The following is an 18349-nucleotide window of genomic DNA, read 5'->3' on the forward strand; positions in this document are numbered from 1 at the left end:
CACAGATTGCCCATGCAGGTGGGGAAGTTCCCCTTCCTGGAGGTGTCCCAGAATGGAGGAACACGGTCAGTGGGCATTGCAGGGATGGGTCGAGGTTGGGTGGAGGGATCTGAGAGATCTTCTCCGACTTGAATGATTCTATGAAACCTTCATGGGCATCTCTGGAACGTGTGGGAATGGGTTCCCATTTGAGTTTGTTTTGGGAGCGAAGCACTGCTGGTGCTTCACAGCAGAAACACGAGTGGGAAACATGGATTCCCAACAAGAGCATATTACAAAGGCAAATGCATGAAGGAAGTGTCTTTGAAGTTACTATTGAAAACACAGAGAAACACAAACGCTTTTTCCAAACAAATATTAGGGATATTTGCACTCAGCATTCAGACGCACTGGGCTGCAGGATCTGGCCATACAAAGAGACGTGTTGGGGAGCACGGGCATGTTCCCCTATAGCAGGACAGAGGGACACCTGCTCCTGCACGAATGAGCTGCAGACAGACATCACCATTCCCCCATTGCTGCCATTCTCCACCCACCAAAAAGACATCCTGCAGATGTCTCCTTGGGCAAGAAGGCGGCATTGGTCTCAGCACCAGCAGCCTTATGCCCCAGCATAAGGGTGAATCAGGCCATGTGCAATGTTTTCCTATGCAATCCCCCAAGGATGAAGGCTGTCACCACCACCAGCGCCTGACTAGCACCATTATTTATTGTTTTCAGACCTGTCCTCAGACTGCAAAGCTGCCCAGAGTTTCCAATAGGCAACCGTCTGTTAGGGCTCCCGCCCTCAGTCTGGTTCGACCTTGTGCTTCTTCATAAAAAAAAAAAAGAAAAAAAGGGCTGGTTTTTGGTAAGCAATCAGAGGCTTAAAATTCCTAACTCAACCTTGTTAGAGGTAAGGAGAAAAATATGCAGGGACATGAAACAAATTCCTGGCTAATTCCTCGGGAGACCCAATCAATGGAAGATTTCTCCTCTCTGTTTATTTTGCTCCCAGCTGAAGTCCTGGCCTGTCCTCTTCCGATTCCAAAAACCAGTCGTGCTCCACACCCAAGGGCCGTGACATCAGAGGATATTTTAGGAACACAGCTCCATCCCCAGCCCAGGTTTGGGCCCATTCCCTTTCCCTCACTCAACCCCACAGCTTCTGCAGAGGAGTCACAGCTGGCTACTGGGTGCCAAACCTGGAGGTGAATCTGAAAAAGAAGGAATTGTCTCTTCCAGTAATTTCCCTCAGAAGAAATAATATGCTTGGCTTGTCGCTGTGTTGATACAAGGGTGACTCATTAATCCAACAATGTGAGACTGTTTTAAGGTTAATGGCAGGCATCTAGAACTGGCACCATGTCAGTTGGCAGCTTCCGAGCTCAGTTAAAAAATGCACTTTTATCACTGTAGTGCATCCGGAATGCAGCCGTACCTAAAGATTTTATTCTCAGACTCATTTTTGAAAGGATGCTATTCTCAGAGTCCATTCGTTCCTGGCTCTGAGCTTGGCTAGAAGATCAACCTCTTCTTTGTGCCTTTGGGGAATACTGGTGCTTGGTCACATCTCTACGTTTTCTCATTTTACTTTGGTTCACTTTGACCCCAAACCTTGGGATGAAGGTGGTCTCGGTCAACTGGATGCAGAGATCACAAAACCAGAAGGCAGTACTCAATAGGAGCTTTATAGCTCTCCTAACACCCATTCAACCTCATCCCTTAAAGCATATCTGGGAAGCAAAGTCTTCAAGAGGAAAATCCCAACTGTCTCCTGCCTTTCACCTGGGAGCTGAGGAACACTTTTCTCTCTCCTCAGTTTACTAGTTTTCCAACAAAAGCAACAACCGATGGTGGCATTTCTGCTATGAAGAAGAAAAAAAAACCCAAGGAACTAAAATAAGTGCTTCCACCCTTCCTACATCAGAAGAAGAAGAAAAAAACAAAAAGCAAGAATGTTCTCTGTTCTCTCCCTGCTTGTCACCTCCAAATTTTCCTTTAATTTTTAAAATATGTTTGCTTAGTTGGTTACAGCCATCCTGTGGACAAATGCCTGCATCCTTACTCACAAACGGCTCAGGCAGAATTCCCAGGGAAAACAGCTGGCCAAGTCTTCAAACGCTCCATCCAGCCCTACCCAAGCCAGAGCCATGCAGAGAGCTGCAAGCTCAGCCCCCCCAAAGTCAGTCAGGCAACCATGAGAAGAGAAGCGAATGGGGAAATTTATTTTTCAGCATCAAAGGTTTCTTTCTGCTCCCTTCTAAGAGAGATTATTTGAATTGCTCTCCTGTGGCACAGCAGATGAGCAGAAGGGTGATGCAAGCTCTGTGGACTGAGCACAAGAATGGCCATCCTGGGACCACAGGCCCATCCAAGCCTGGATTTGCTTCCAACAGTGGCTAAGAGCCATGGGAAGAGTATAAAAACTAGGAGCCTGAAGTGATACTCCCCTGTTATAGTCTATCGGCCTCCAGCTTTTTTGCATCACAGAGATGTACCAAGCCAGGTGCTCTGTCTTTGCAGTTATTAGCCCTTGGCACGTACTCCTGCCAAGGTCCAGATGAGGCTGGCCTGCAAGATCTCTGCTAGGCTTCCAAGTCCCATAACCCCGTGTAGCTTCAAGGCACGGCGTAACCACGCTTGTGAAAGTAGCCTGATGACTTTCGGATTAGTCAGGTTAGGTCTCATTACACATCTGCTTAGCATTTGTAGGACCATGCCTCAAAGCTTAGGGTTGTTTTTTTCCAAAGATAATGATTCTTTTTCTGCAACATTCCCAGTAACAGCACAATACATCATCCTAACCGTGGGCAAAGATCTCAAAATGCAAACCTGCTGCTCAGCTCTTTCAGAAATGTACATAACATTTTAATCAGTCCTGCCATACCAAACTTACACACCTATAAGCTGAACAGGCAGCTCCTAGAGATTCGGGATTAGAAAATTCACTCGTTGCATGACTTTGCAAAAACAAGCCTCCGTGTTTTAGGTACGGAAGTCACAAAATGTAATTAAGCCCAGTAAGTCATTGCTGTTTTCCATCTTGTGAGATCTCCTGGCTCTGTCTTGAACAGACTGCAGCATACTCCAGGACATGTCACACAGCAACATTTGCCCGCGTGCGTTACTCCAAAGTGAATAACAGCCTCCTAATGACCAAAGGAACGACTACATGCGGGCAGAGTGGGCTACTTCCAACAACACTTCCACCATGTGTACAGCCATGCCAGAGCAGCCCATCTGCTGCTGCACTTACTTAAGCACGTAAGCACAGTGCACGGACCCATTCATTGACTCACAGAACCATTCTGGTTGGAGAGACCACTCAGATCAAGTGCTGCAACCCACCACGTTCCTCATCCTTCACTGCAACAACCACAGCCCAGGTGTGGTGGGAGTGGGGCAGGCAGAAGCTTAGGCAGAGCCAAGGCAGATGGGCTGGGATGAGATGCCCGCAGCCACCCAGCCCCCCTCACTGAAATCACAAAGTTTTATGAACGGGCTTTTCTTTTCTTTTTTCTTCTTCTTTTTTTCTTTTTCTTTTTCTTTTTTTTTTTTTTTAATGCAGTTTTTCCCCAGGCTGGAGAGCCTTATGAAGAACAGAAGCAGCTGAAGGACACACTTAGGCTTTTAACAGCTCCGCAAAGCCAGGCCACCGCTAATCGCTCGCAGCTTTCGTGGACGCGGAGCGGGTGGACGTGCAATGGGAGGAAGGCTGAGGAAGCCCAGCTGCTGCTCCACAGCATGGGGACGGCATGCATGTTACAACCAGGCCCAGGTCTGCCCAGCCAGCCCTGCTCTGCAGCCCCACATCTCCCCACGCACCGGGTCCTGACCCCGCCGTCCTCTGACCCACGATGCGCTCCTCTCTCTGCATGTCACCCTGACACTGGGCTCCTCGCAGACACTCAGCCTTGGCCTGTGGCACCCAGGCGAACGAGGAACAGCTGTGGAACGCTTCAGCCCAGACAACGAGCCGTTTTCTAGAATTTAAAAGGTCAGGAACAAAATCCATCTTGGCGGAAGGCTGCCGTGTTCCACCGCAAGCGAGTGGCCCGGAGCCTTCCGCCGCCATCTCCACCAGGTGCCTGGGACCTTACAGAGCTCCCAGTGCACCCATGGGACCCTCCGTGGGACCTTCACCCCACTTCCACGCATCCTGCTCCCTCCGTGCTCACGGCAGCGTGTGCGAAGGCTTTCCCTTTCACAGCTTGGCCCCTTTCCCCGCTGGCCGCGTGCCTGGAGCTGGCAGTCCCAGCATCCCAGCAGATCCATAAATAATTCAACAGCTTGCTAAAAAAAGGGATCAATCATGTTTATGGTTCTGAAACATGCAGAAAACGTAGGAGCCCCGGAGTACCAGGAAGAAGGCAGGAGAAAGCAGAGGGACAGCATGAGGCAAACATCGGAGGAGTCTGCAGTAATAGGGCTGAGCTGCTCAAAAAGGAGAAGAAAACCCCTATTTTTAAATGAAATCTTGAACAAAATAATAATGATTAAAAAATAAAAAAACAACATCTTTTCCAGTTCCAGATGAGAAAATATTTCAGGGCTCTGAGCAGCGGTGTGAGAGGTTCCAGCTCCAGTGAGGCTTTTACACATCTTCCAGTAGCATATGCTTTAAAAATCACACGAGAGAGAAGCATGCATTTCCTTGGCTGTTTGTGCCTATTTATTTCCCCTCTCCAGCAGCAAAGTATGTCACAGAGACAAGTCCCATCTATCCTTATGGCTACTGCTCCTTCACTGATATGCAAACACCAGCATTCACCCGTGCTCCTTTTGAAGTCTATTACCTCATTTTCTACATTTTCTGTTATTTCAGTAATACCATCCAAACCAGAAACCATAACTCCATCTCCTGTACTGGTGTACAATTAAAAGCCTGCTTTCTTGCACAGAGATCTCCAGATCTTTCTGGCAAAGAGGGATTCCTGTCAACTGCCTGGGCTGCAGCCCATGCTGCTGAGTGCTGTTTTCTTCACAGCTTTCCTTGCTTTGGCTGTTGTACTAGATATTGTGAAAAGAGTCATATATATATATATATGTATACAACCAGGGGCTTACATTAACAGGGGAGTGCCAGCATTCCAGACCCTGCTTGTCATGCATGCATGGGAGGTCCCCCCAGCACTGCTAGCAGAAGGACACTGCCCATACTTTCTGTAACTCTTTCACTCTATGAAAAGGACCACACTAGAGCTCTGGGGTAGAGACAAACACTCATTCTCCTCCTTATTTAGAACTAAAAAAAGGGAACATGGGGACAAACTTATAGCTGAAATGGGCCTCCAGCTGCTCATCCAACCGTGACCCCAACAGCAGGGTTTTGATCATGGGGTCAGGCTTACATAGCATGTGCAATGTCTCCCATCGCTGGATTAAATGGCTTCAAAAAGAGGATGAAGGTAGCAGAGGAGCTTGGGATGGGAAAGATCTCTTTATTTCTAATCTTCCCAAGTGCAGGTATGTTCATGGTGAGCCACCTCCATTCAGTCTGCAACACCAAAAAGGAGAAGTCCTGCAGCTCTGCTGGGGAGGCTATGTTAGGCCTTAAAAAAAATTCTCCCTGCAGTAAAATGTGGTGTCAAACCTCCTAGGTGAGGTTTGAAGTCTCTGATACAACCTCATTTCTTACCTGTGCTGCAAACCAGAAACTGCCCTGCCTTCGTGGTACCACTCTCCACAGAGCAATGGATGGAATAAGGCAAGATGAATGCAGTGAGAAGACTGGGAACATCATGAGCTCCTCATACAAGACCTCTTTCCTCTGAAGCAAACAGCCCCATTAACAAGTAAAAATATTAAGGCTGAGCACAGCTGCTTGCTAACAACTGGACTTGTTCAGCTGAAAGCAGCCAAGAGCAGCAGGACCAGCACTGTGAGCACTGTGCATGGCTGCTCTGAGGAAAGACAAATCCTGATCGATGCCCTAAACATTGTGAAGCTCTAAATTTCTCTCCCTATTGGCTCTGCGTACTCCATGCCATTTATCCTTCTGTGAAATGCTGAAATCCAGCTTTTTTCAAAGCCATGGGCACACGTGTGTCTTCCAAAGGCTTGCAGTGACACTTGGGGATGAGCAGCTGGAGGGGACAGCTCTGTTCCCATTCCTATGTGCTCCCCATGGATGTCTGTGCCAAGCTTTCCCAACCCCACTCCACCATGCCACGTGGAGCTTGGCAGAAGCGTGGCCTGCAGCTACAAGCAGTAACAGAGACGTTTCCTGGTTTAATCACAGATCTGATAAACTGCCCAGCAAGAGCCCACCGACAGCTGTAGATGTCCCTATCCATTGCAGGGAAGCTGGATGAGGTGATCTTTAAAGGTCACGTCCAACTCACATGATTCTACGAATTCATCAGTGTCTCTGACCATCCAAGATGCACAGCTTGACAGGACACACTTGGGCGCATTAGGATGGATAACAAAGAGCACCTGGTTCCTGGAGCACCAGTTGGCCATGGCCTCAAGCATCTCCCACAGCCAGAACTGCTTCACTGCATGTAGAGGTTTCCCACACTGCCAGAAAAAGGTGAGTGGGATCAGAGGAATGCTCAGCTCCCCTTGTACCCAGTCTATCACGGGGAAGTTGGAAGCAGCATCCTCCTGTAGCATCCTCCTGCCCTGCAGGGAAGGGCCCTGCTCAAGGAACACGGCTGGTTTATGGAGCTGGCAAAAATAATAAACGAAAAAAGAAAGAAAAAGAAGAAAGGAGAGTAACAACTGTGCTGATGGGGATGTGGTGGCTACACCCAGTGCCTCACACCTCTGAGATGGCTGGAGGGTGAAGCAACAGTGTCACAAAGCAGGAGATGGTGTCAGACCCATCTGCAACACATCTTCCTGGCTGTGAGGATGGGGCCAGCTGTGAGCCTTTGAGTGAAAAGCTGTTTCCAAGATGTAATTGCCTCTGGCACCTTCTGTGGGATGGGTGGGTGCTTAGAGGGTACCCGAAATCCTCCCAGGGATGAAAGAGACTTTTTCACTCCTTCCAAAAAAAGAAAGAAAACAAAATACAAACAAACAAACAAAAAACCAGGGAAAAGCATCCAGGTAAAAGTTTCCTTTGGGAACAGTGTTCTCCAAAATGTAGGTGGTAGGACAAATACAGCGCTGGAGATGCTGTACTGAGGAGTTAGCCGTGGTGAGCTTCCATCCCAAACATGCCTTATTGCTGTTGGGCTAGGAAATGAATTGCGAGTCCAAAGAAAAGAAAAGAGAAAAAAAAAAAATCAATGGAACCGAGCTTGAAAGACAGTAATCCAAATGCTACTTAGACATTGGCAAGTTCAAGCTCTCTTTCAGACTAGAGGAAAAGAGAAAACAAACATGCCGCTCCCGGGAAACACGCTGGAGGTCTTCAGCAGGGGACTGGAGAGTTGGAAACATGAAGTGCAGGCTGGCACCAACAGTGCTGCTGCTCACACACACACAGCTATTTCAGGGCAGAGGAATTGGCAGCAGCCAGCAGAGCTGGCCAGCCAGGAGCTGCAGCATCTCTGCACACCCATAGCATTTCCTGGGGGAGATGGCTTGCAATATACTTCATGCACCTGCTGCACGGATGGTGGCACGCACCCAAGGAATTCCACATTTCAGGTATTGGTAGGGAAGCTTTGCTATGCCTACCTGTAGTATAAATTAATGATATTTAACGTGTTCTGTATTGAAGATGCTTTATGATGCCAAGAAGAGCTCAAAAAAACCCAACAAACCTGAGCAAAGGAAGGAGAGCAAAGCCACGAGGGAAACCAATGCATAGAACTGTACAATCGCAAAGATTGGGAAAGACATCCAAAATCATCTAGATCAGCCGTCCACCAATATTTCCCCACTAAACCATGTTCTTCAGTATGCATCAAACCTTCTTTCTTTTAGTTTGACCAGAAGGTCAGGAGGCATGGAGCAAGCCTAGATTTCTGCAGGAACCTCATGGAGCAGCACTACCAGCCATGCCCCCATGAGCAATGTCCAACATAATCCCTACTTGGCGATAGCCACTGGATAGAGGAGCTCTGCTCTGCCATCCTTCTCCCACCGCTGGCACCACGGCTGCGAGGACCATGGTTGGATCTTTGGGTGGATTTGGGGTGAAAAAGGGCGGGTTGGGGGCTGTCCTCAAGGCTGACAGTAGCTTGCCAAAATGGGTTTACGCTTCTCAATCCTCCGGCAGGGTTTGGTAGGAGGTTGAGAGCCTGCACGTAATTAAAGACCTGCGAGCGCACCTCTGGCAGGTCATTTCATTTCCCTCCTCCCCATATGTTTCTTATAGTCCCCCTGGCAAAGCATCTGACAGCTTCACAACCTTGAATGCACTCAGCTGTGTGAGGGAGGGCAGCGCTGGCGGCTCCATTTCGCAGCAGGGGCAGAGGAACACGAGGCAAGTCACTGGGGAGACACGGGCAAAGCAGAAGAGGGACTTGGATTCCCCTAAGCTCAAAGCCTCCCTGCTACAACAAAGGAACCCCCATCATCAAGGCCAGCTACCATCAGCAGCAATTAAACATCTTGAGCACGTTGCCTTTGAGGCCCTACGATGGGCAGGGCAGTGGGAGCTCAGCAACCCCGTTCCTCCCAATTCATCTTTAAGCCCAATTTCACCATTATCACCCACACCAGGATCAGACCCCAGGTACAGGAACATTTCCCACTCGTGTGCTGGTGGGCACTGCAGCACCTGAAAGCGGTGGGTGACCGGCTGATCCCACTGCAATACAAATGACTTGCGAGAGGTTTTATTTCCTAAAAACATGCGCAGCCATCCCAGGAAGGGTAATTCCCATTTGTCAACTTGAGGTTTTCCTGGCAGTACCTTCTAATCTCTTGGCACCGGTTTGCGAGTCAAAGCAAACAGATGTGTACAGTCACAGACCAAACTCGTGCACGCACGTCAGGTGTGGGAGCTGATCAAAAGCCTCCTAACGAATGTCAGGGCTGCATTTTGATGACAAATGAAGTTTTGACTCATTCTTCCAAGCGATCCATTTCCCCAGAAGTTATCAACCATTCATCAAAAATAAAAAAATAATAATAATAAAAAAAAAAAACGGGAACAAATTTGTCTCAGTTTTGCTCTGCAGCTTTTTGCTCTCTCCAGGAGGAAGAATCTCAGTTTTCCCTTGGGCAAAACCCTTTTGCTTTTCGCTCCAGCACAGCATGATCTGCATATGCCATCAGCGAAACTTTTGCTCTTAAGCTGGAGGGCTGCTCACAAATCAAACAGCAGCGTAAAGTTGAAACAACCTTTTTTTTTTTTTTTTAAATTCTTCTGGCTTCTTATATTTTTATAAGCACCTCTTTTCCCCAAGCACTTCAACAAATGCATATATAAACATCCAACATCCAACCCAGCCAGCAGCATTGTCCGTGGCAGGGAGGGAGGGTGTTGTGCAAAGCCTGCAGCCCCCAGGGAGCCTGCAAATTCCCCATCAGCAGCCAAGTCCTTCGGATAAGCTCCTCTGCACGCAAAGCTCTGGGACAACAGAGGGTATTTGTCAGCAGGATTTCCCTTGCTGGAATTTAAGGCGGGTGCGTGCTCAGCGGGGCTGCAGCCTGCCTTCCTGCACTGCTCTCAGTGCTGAAGAACACCATGGCTTGGGCATGGCAAAAGCTGACCCTTGCAGTGATTCTAGTGACATCTTCATTTGTCTACAGGCGTTGATGCAAAGATGAACTCAAATATAGTTCCTTGATCATAGAATCATAGAATGGCCCGGCTTGCAAAGGAGCACAACGCCCATCCAGCTCCAACCCCCTGCTGTGTGCAGGTCGCCAACCAGCAGCCCAGGCTGCCCAGAGCCACATCCAGCCTGGCCTTGAATGCCTGCAGGGCTGGGGCATCCACAGCCTCCTTGGGCAACCTGTGCCAGTGCCTCACCACCCTCTGTGTCCAACAGCTTGGTGGTGGCTCTCCAGGGTTTTGGGAACACTGGAAAGGGGCAGCCCTCCCAGATCCTTAGATCATGGGTAGCATGGCGTGTGAGATGATGGAGCCATTCCTCCTGCCCCACAGCTCAAAGGAACAGACATTTTACCCAAGTTATTTCGTTTTCTACACTTCACAAAGTCACTGCAAAAAGATGTGTCAAGTTTGTGACCTGGCATCACCTGGCTGAGCTGCACTACCCAATACCTGCCCACTGCCACCACCAGGTGCTTTTTGGACCACAGTTTCCCTTCCTACATTACCCACAAGGGGTTGGTGCAAAAAGCAGCGGGAGCACTTAGAAATAGCAACAAGTGGAAATTTCCCTTCTCCCCAAAGCCAGCATCCTCTGTGGAGCTGTTTGATGGAGACTTCAGTCAGAAGAGCAGCACTGAAAAAGGAGAGAGCAGGGCAGGTCTGCATTTCAAACACATCCAGTGTTGAACAGATCTGGATGCCTGGGAGAAGATGCAAGTTTTTGCCTGAATGAGGACTTCAGGATTTGTCCAAAGCTGCTTGTTGGAGTGAGAATACCAGAGGAATTGTGTAGTTAGGAAAGCTGGGCAGTTCCCTCCTTAAATCAATTATCGCCGCAATCCAGAAACAGCTGAGGCATACAAGTCCTGTCAAAATGACATCCTAATGAGTCAACATCCAATAAAAAAATTACAAAAAAAAAAAAAAAAAAAAAGTTGGCAGAGTTTTAGCAGGCCAGGTGATGGAAATAGTTCCAGTCATTAACAAAAAAGGAAAGGGCTCCTGTTCAGCTGCAAAGCTGAGCAGCAGCATCATACATCCCCATACCAGAAAGGTTGGAAAAATGAGCCTTCTAGACTAGCAACATCTAGTTGTTGCTGACAGAGAGGGAATGCACCAACAGGCACTGTGTTTTTATAGGCAGGGACTCACCCAAAGCAGAATCAAAGGAGCCTCCAAAAAGTAGTTCTCCTTCCCTCTCTGCTGTCATTAAGGAAACAGATAGCAGTACAGAACTGCTGGTGTACAGAAGAACCACTGTTACAGCATTTCTCATCAGTGCTGTTACACTGCTAGATCAGGAGCATCTTCAGTACAGGAGCACCTCTGACACAGGACTGGCCATCTATGCCCCCCAGATGCACAGAGCCACGCAACCACCCAGATACAACCAGCAGACTTCCAGTAGGGGTAGAGCAGAGGTCTGCCAGGCTTTCTTCCAAGCAGTTGTACTATTTGGATGGGAGGCAATCCGAAATCCCCCAGGGATTTGCAAGCTTGCTCATAGGGCTGCTAAGATTTATTGCATGCATGCAGCAGCGCAACTGGGACGCTTAAAAGGAAACGCGTTCATTGTGTAACCATCCAAAGGAGGTAGAAGGAAAAAATTAATTATAGGAGGAGACTGCGTTCTGCTTTTATTTCAGTAGAAGGGAAATATGGGGAGTGTTGTACTTCATTTTTACTTTGTTCTTCAGAAGTGCAGTGCACAGCTTGGCAGGCATTGCAGGGAGCGGCTGTGCGATCCCATCTGCTCCAGTGGCTGCACCTCTGTTCCTGTGGTGATGGGGACAAGCAGGATTGCAAGGCCGAGCACAGCTCAGCAGCCAGGGCAGTGGGCTTCAGAGCCTGATTAGCTAATCCTTTAATTACAACCCATCCTGACTATTAGCAGCTAGAACACCCGGCCCAGGGAACAGCCTGCCTGCCAACCCATCTCTTTCCGAGCACCCTCACCTTGCCATCGTGCACCTGTAGCATTGCCTCAGCTCACACAGAGACAGCATGCAGAAAACAGACAAACTGCTCAAAAGCAGACCACCCTCAGGTCATCCTGGAATACATCTTCTTCCAGCCGCTCCCAGCAGCAGGAACACCAGGACTTGCACTGTCCAACCTATGCCAGAATCATCCCACGAGGCCTCGGTGAGGGTTTGGCACGAGCAGTCTGAGTGTTGCAAGAGGCTGCAGAACGGTGACGGCTTTGCTGGGAGGACAGACACGTCCTGGCTGTTGCCAGTGGGGCTGTCCAGCCAGCAGCCCCTCTCCCAGTCCTCACCGTCTCACCCCAGAGAATTTCAAATTCTTTTAAAGGTCGACGATCGAGCCAGCTTACGGAGATGCTGGGAATCTCCATCAGCACTGAGTCAGGAAGAACCACAAAACACACCATACCTCTCAAACCCAACCCCGACTCCCTCCTGAAGCATTCCTCCAGCATGAGATGGATGATCCTCCAAACGGGACGAGGAGGCAGTGGGAAAACCAGAGCACTGTGTACGGAACACCACGACTCATGGCCACAGAACAGAGCCAGGAGCAGGCTTGGGAATCACCATCCTGAGTGCAGAGTGACTCCCCACGCGCTCTGCCAGCAAACTACAAAGTGTGCACAAAGGACAGAGATCTGAGGAGCGCAGCAACAGCTTGTTTGTGTTTCTGCTCGACTGCAGCTGGATGTTGCTCAGAGGCAAAGCTGATGGGGACTTGATTTATTTATTGGATGATGTACGCAATTCAAAAATATGGCACCGAACATGGAGCTCTGGAGAGGTTGTTTAAAAGCAAACATAAATCAAAGAGCGCAGCAGAAAGCATGAGACCCTGTGTGCTCTTGCTGCACGCCACCTCCACCTGTCACCTTTGCACAAGCCCCAGTGCATAGGGAGCTGCACCCATTGAACTTTGCAAGCTGCTCCCATCCCACCCAAGCACACACAGCCCATGCATGAGGCTCTGACCCAGTCTTCCCTGGAAAACAGCAACCAAAGCTCTTGGCCATTATTATTATTATTATTATTCTGACTTCCCATTTTGGATTGTGGCTCCTGGGCACAGTTTTGCTCAAGTTCAGCTCATCACCTGCCTTAGGTCAGGGGAAGGAAGAGCCACCTTGGAGGCTTTGGGGCTGCCTGTATCAACAGATCTTTTCATTTTTAATAACATTGTCATCTCACTTATGTAAAATATGTATTAAAACTAAAATCCATAAAGTTTGGGTCTGCCGCTGTAGGTTAAGTAAACACCACTTCAATTTGCTGGTAGTCCTATAGCAAATGCTCAAATTTTTCACATTATTCAGCCAAACCATTTCTCTCTCTCTCTCTATATATATATTTAAAGAGCATCTACAGCAGAATAATACAATTTGTGCTCAGAATACACGATGAGGCCATGAGCCTTCCTCACTCCCCAGGAACAAGACATACAACTGCAACCTGGTCTAATGGGAGGTGTCCCTGCCTACAACAGTTGCAGCTAGATGATCTTAAAGGTCCCTTTCAACCCAAACCACTCCATGATTCTACGATTCTATGCAGGCCTCCCCCAGCAAATCCCAGGGGTTGGTGCCTGCAGAGGGGTTGGTGCCTGAAGTGGGGCGACTTGGTGCTTAGTCGCCAAGAACTTGAAGCAACCCAAAGCCAAAAAAAGGCAGTTTTTTCCTAGAAGGTCAGAAGACACAATCCTACAAAGCTCCCATGAGACCAGGTTGGGCTGACGTGGAAGATGCTCTAGAAGACAGATCTCCCCCCCCTCAACCCACCACATCGGTGATGATCTGAGGATTGTGGCATCATCTCAAGAAAAGGGAAGTAGGACGTTTAAAAGATTAAATCCCTTTTAAGCACAACGCACACATTATCAGCAACCTCTCAGAGGGAAAACGTGACCTCCAGCTTCTCACCTACAAGGGAGGGAGAGCCCCTTTCCTCCCACCAAGGCTGAAATTTAAGACTAATCATGGATTAAGCTACAGAAAGAAATGCTTTGTCTCTGCGAGGCTTAAGCCTGTATGAAACTACAGCAATTCCACGAAAGCATAGAAGCAAACCCTGCCCATCATTTGCTCCCAGAGGAAGCCCAACAATGCAAGTCAAGTCTTGCTCCCCAGAAGTGAACTGGAAGGATAATAAATATTATTAAATTCCATCAACTAAAACAACTTGAAAGCCTTGTTTAGGGGAGGGAGTACCTTCTGACACGGGGATGATTGATTTCCAGTAGAGTTAGGAATGTTACGCTTGCTCAATAGGAACAAAGAACGTGCATTTGGGGTTTTTGTCCTCAGCCAGAAACTGCAGCACACATTCCTGCGTCCTGGTGTGATGCTGGGGTGATGATGAGTCAGAGAAGAGGGATTGCTCAGCAGCGAGGCAGGTAGGGAGGTCCTGACCTGCACTGCACACAGCCAAGTCAACACCACTGCAAGGGGATGGATGAGCCCTGCAGATCTCCAGAAGGGGAGCAGAAAACACATCAGAACAGACCCGTACTGATATGAACGCTCCAAAGGACTTTGCTCTACATTTGCATTGAAAAACATGCAGAAAGGCAAGATTTAAATCTGGATCTGCACCTGGATCTTTGGGCAGACGGAGCCGGCAAAGCCTTGCTGCCAGCAAAGCCCACGATGAGAGCGGAGCACGGCGTGCTCATCGCACTGAGCCTTGGCCGCTGCTGCTCCCCACTGCAGTGCTGAAAGCACAAGTCCTCCTGGAGCTGGAGCTGGTGGAGTTCCATAAGTGAACTTAACACCCCAACACCCACGCTATCCCCAGAGCCTGGTCCAGCCCAGCCCTTCCACCCCGGCCACTTCCACGCACCGCTTCCACGAGTCTAAGGTTTCTCAGAACCGGCCCCAGATGCTTGGAAGCTCAGGACACAGCTAAAACAGCTCACGTGGCCTTTAGCCTGGGAGGACAGGAGAAACCAAGCTGGTGGAATGCAGCTGCGGGATCCTCACCGGGATCGCTGCCCTGCCCTGCTTTGTAGGGAGCTCTGGGAGGGGGGTGCTAACGTGGAAAACCCAACCATAGGGACTCCCAGGGCCATTTATGCAGCCAGGGGTGAAAGCTGGGAATAAAAGCACTGGGGTCTTATTTTCTACTCAGCCAAGAGGCCGTGCATCCCTGGCCAACAAAGAGTTCTCTTATCTCCATCCCTCAAACAAGACAGATGAAAGATGCTGCATGTGTGCGAAGAGCTCGTTATGAGCAGCGCTCATGTGTTGGCAGCAGAAAGGCAGGTCCTGCCCTGGGCAGAGCACACAGCCCACTCTGGGCGTTATTTTTTTTTGCTCTGAAATCCTTGTCTGCTGTTGCTGACACCAACATGAGGCTTTCCTGATGGCTGGAGGAGGATCTGCAGGGTTGATTATTGGGCTGTAATAACTGGAGAGAAGCTGCTACAAAGGCTTTTGGAGAGATGTCTGCGAAGGAAAGGAGGAAGGAGGTGGTGAAACATGTGATAACCAGAGCAAACCACACACGGCCTGCCCTAACATCAGCTTCAAGCACCAGCTCTCAAGCAGAGCACACAGAGCTCTTCCTCCAAACCTGGGTCAGCCTGGGCTGTTTTCAGGCTTCTGCTAGAAAATCAAATGGGCAAAAACATTTGTGAGCAAAACTCCTCTCAGGCATCCTAAGCCATGGCACACCTGTCATCACAAACATACACCAGAGCTAAGGGCACCGTGAGGAGCACAGTGAGCCCCATGGAAGATGTGAACACCTCCAGAGCAGGAAAGAGCAGAAGGATGAGACGGAGAGGAATAAAATGACCCAGGAACAGAGGGTTTTTTTGGGTTCCATTCCAGGACCAGGTCTACATCATGACTCTTCTTGGCCCATTTTCCAGGGATGTGCATACACATCATTCTTCAAACTTACGAACCTAGGCTTTGGTCAGGCTAACCCCCAGGCAATGGCAGCATTTCAGCTTCCACCTCCCTCAAAGCACAGCACTCTCTCTCTCTAGATTTCCTCTGCTGGCCCAGCAGCAGGTTGCTGTTAGCTTGTCTTGGGCTATGTCAGCAGGGGCTAAAAATAATTATCCTTAAAGGAAATCCAAACACTACAATCTCCTCTTTCACTCACTACCTAATTAATAGTTTCCAGGTCACCCTGGCTTTCCGAGAACATCTGTTTGTTTTCACCATGTTCAAGGAAAGTCAATGCTGGCCTGAAATGGGAACACAAAAACACGTTTAATGTTTGCAGTCTCCCCTCTGCAGCCATATATCTGCATGCGGGGGCCTTCAAACAGAAATGTGCATCCAAAGGCAGATGCATGCTGCAAACCTGCAGCATGAGCAGCTCAGACAGCCGTCAGTCTCTGCAGTCACCACCTGCAGGTGCCTGTAGGAATATTTTTGCAAAAAAACCACCAAAAACAAACAAACAAACAAAAAACCCCATCTATTATTAAAATCCAATTGTGTAAAAAGAGGCCCATCAGTTCCCTCAATGTCCTTCGTGGCACCATCTGAGGAAGCTGCATGATTTTTGGTTTCTACACACGTGTGAGTCTCAGGTCAGTGCATGAGCACAGCCAAAACAGGAAAGGTCCTTTTCTATTTATGCAAGGTTTGCACAAATGCAGCCCTACATCTACTGCAGGGTGCATGCACCTTGCTTTGCTTGGGTTCTACTTGAGGCAGAGCATTGGGTGACCCTGAGTTTGTCACCTCTGCATAAAACACTGCTGGAACTGGGCATCCCAGCTGCCCCTGCTGGAAGCACGTGAAACGAGGAGGTGCACAGCAAGGAAGAGACACCAGAATGGGACAAAAGATGTGCTGTTAATAGTGATGGAAAATCACACAGAGATGGACAGTGCCCCATTCCGGGAGGCATTCAAGAGCAGGTTGGATGGAGTCATGGGCAGCCTGATCTGGTGCCTGGTTTAGAAGTGAACAACACTGCCTGTGGTAGGGGGTTGGAAGTAAATGATCTTTGGGGTTTCTTCCAAACCAACTGTTCTGTGATATTGCTCCAGAGAGTCAAAGGCTGGTGAAACAAGAGCTCAGCCCATAAGGATGAGCAAAAGACAGGATAGAAGACGAAGCCTGCAAGGGGAGTTTCTAAATGAGGAGCAAAGGGTAATAAAATGAATGGTGGCAGGAGCAGACTGGATGACCGAGATCTGACTTCTGGCTTTCCCTACACCACGGGACAGAGCCCCAAACCCATGTCCTGTCAGCACCTCCAGCACTCCCCAGCATGGCTGGGGCACGCAGCAGGGCTCTGCAGGTTGCAGATCATTCCAGGGCTGCACGATCCCGAGCCACACGCCAGAAGGCAGCTTGCTGGCTGCACTGCTGGGCGATGACAGGAATTAAGCAATCATTCATGTGTCTTTGTTGTCAGAGTGCTGCTCCACCCAGGAACACCAAGTTCTTGGGTGACAGCACTGGGAGGACCTTGGGTTGCTTCTCAATTGACGCCAGCTGTGAGAGCTGGCAGAGAGTAGAACCAGTTGGGTGATTTGTGCCCCCACGGGCCCATGCTCTCTGATATAGCAGTGCCAGTGCAGCATCCCAGCCCCACAAAGGACTGGCACCCACCTGGGCTCCAGCATTCCCTGCAGGACTTTCCCCCAAGCAAAGACACGAGGCCAGCTGTATGGCTCGGCTCTTTCTTGCTCTTTCTCCATAGCTACCAATCCTTACCCATATTATGGCTGCAGACCTGATGCTGCAAGGATTATTCTGCTTAAGCCCTGTTGGACCTGGGATGTGATGTTACAAAGGATGGGTGCATTTTCCAGAAGCAGTTTCCAGGGAACTGTCCACAGGGCTAAACATTAGTTGCTGTGGTTTTTATGAGTTGTTAAGCAAGCAGGCAGCACAATCAGGATTTGTATTCCTAAGAATCACACAATCATTCAGGTTGTTAAAAACCTCTGAGATCCCCCAAGCCCAACCTCATCCCCCCCCCCCCCCCCACCACCATGCCCACCGACCACGTTCCTCAGTGCCACATCTCCACAGCTCTGGGTCACCTCCAGGAATGGTGACTCCACCACCCTCTGGGCAATCTGCACCTGACCACTCTTCTAGAGAAGAATTTGCCCCTAATATCCAACCTGAACCTCCACTGGTGCAGCTTAAGGCCATTTATCTCTTGCCCTGTTGTGAAGAGGCTGATCCCCACCTCCCTACAGCCTCTCTTTAGGCAGATGTAGAGAGTGATAAAGTCTCTGCTGAGCTTCCTCCAGAGTGAGCCATTCCATTTCCTTTATCCTCTACTTTTTGCTTTAACTTTGCTCCTCAGTGCCTGGCTCCAATTTTTTTCTTCTCCGCTGCTCAAGACATGGGAAAAATAAGCACAGTGTCACATGGAAGAGTAGCAGCGATGTTTGTTCTGCTCTCAGAGGAACTACATCTTATTGCCAAGCCCAAAGTGCTGTTCAGCTCACCAAGGACAGTTGGAATAACAGCCCAAGAGCCACTGCCTTGGGTTGTGGGACAACACATGGGGAAGATGCGGTGATGGCGGCGCAGCTTGGACATCAGCTAGCTTCAAGGCCAGTACTCATTTTCCACAGCTTTTCTCAGACATTGGATACTCACATTAACCCAGTAACATCCCCAAACCAGTTTAACCATTTTCTTGGGCACTGAGGAGACCATGGCTGAGCCTTCTGCTTTCAGTTCCAGACCAGAGCAAACATTCAGCATCA

The sequence above is a fragment of the Tympanuchus pallidicinctus genome, unplaced genomic scaffold (genome assembly GCF_026119805.1).
Source record: "Tympanuchus pallidicinctus isolate F22 unplaced genomic scaffold, pur_lepc_1.0 scaffold22, whole genome shotgun sequence".
Lineage (NCBI taxonomy): Eukaryota > Metazoa > Chordata > Aves > Galliformes > Phasianidae > Tympanuchus > Tympanuchus pallidicinctus.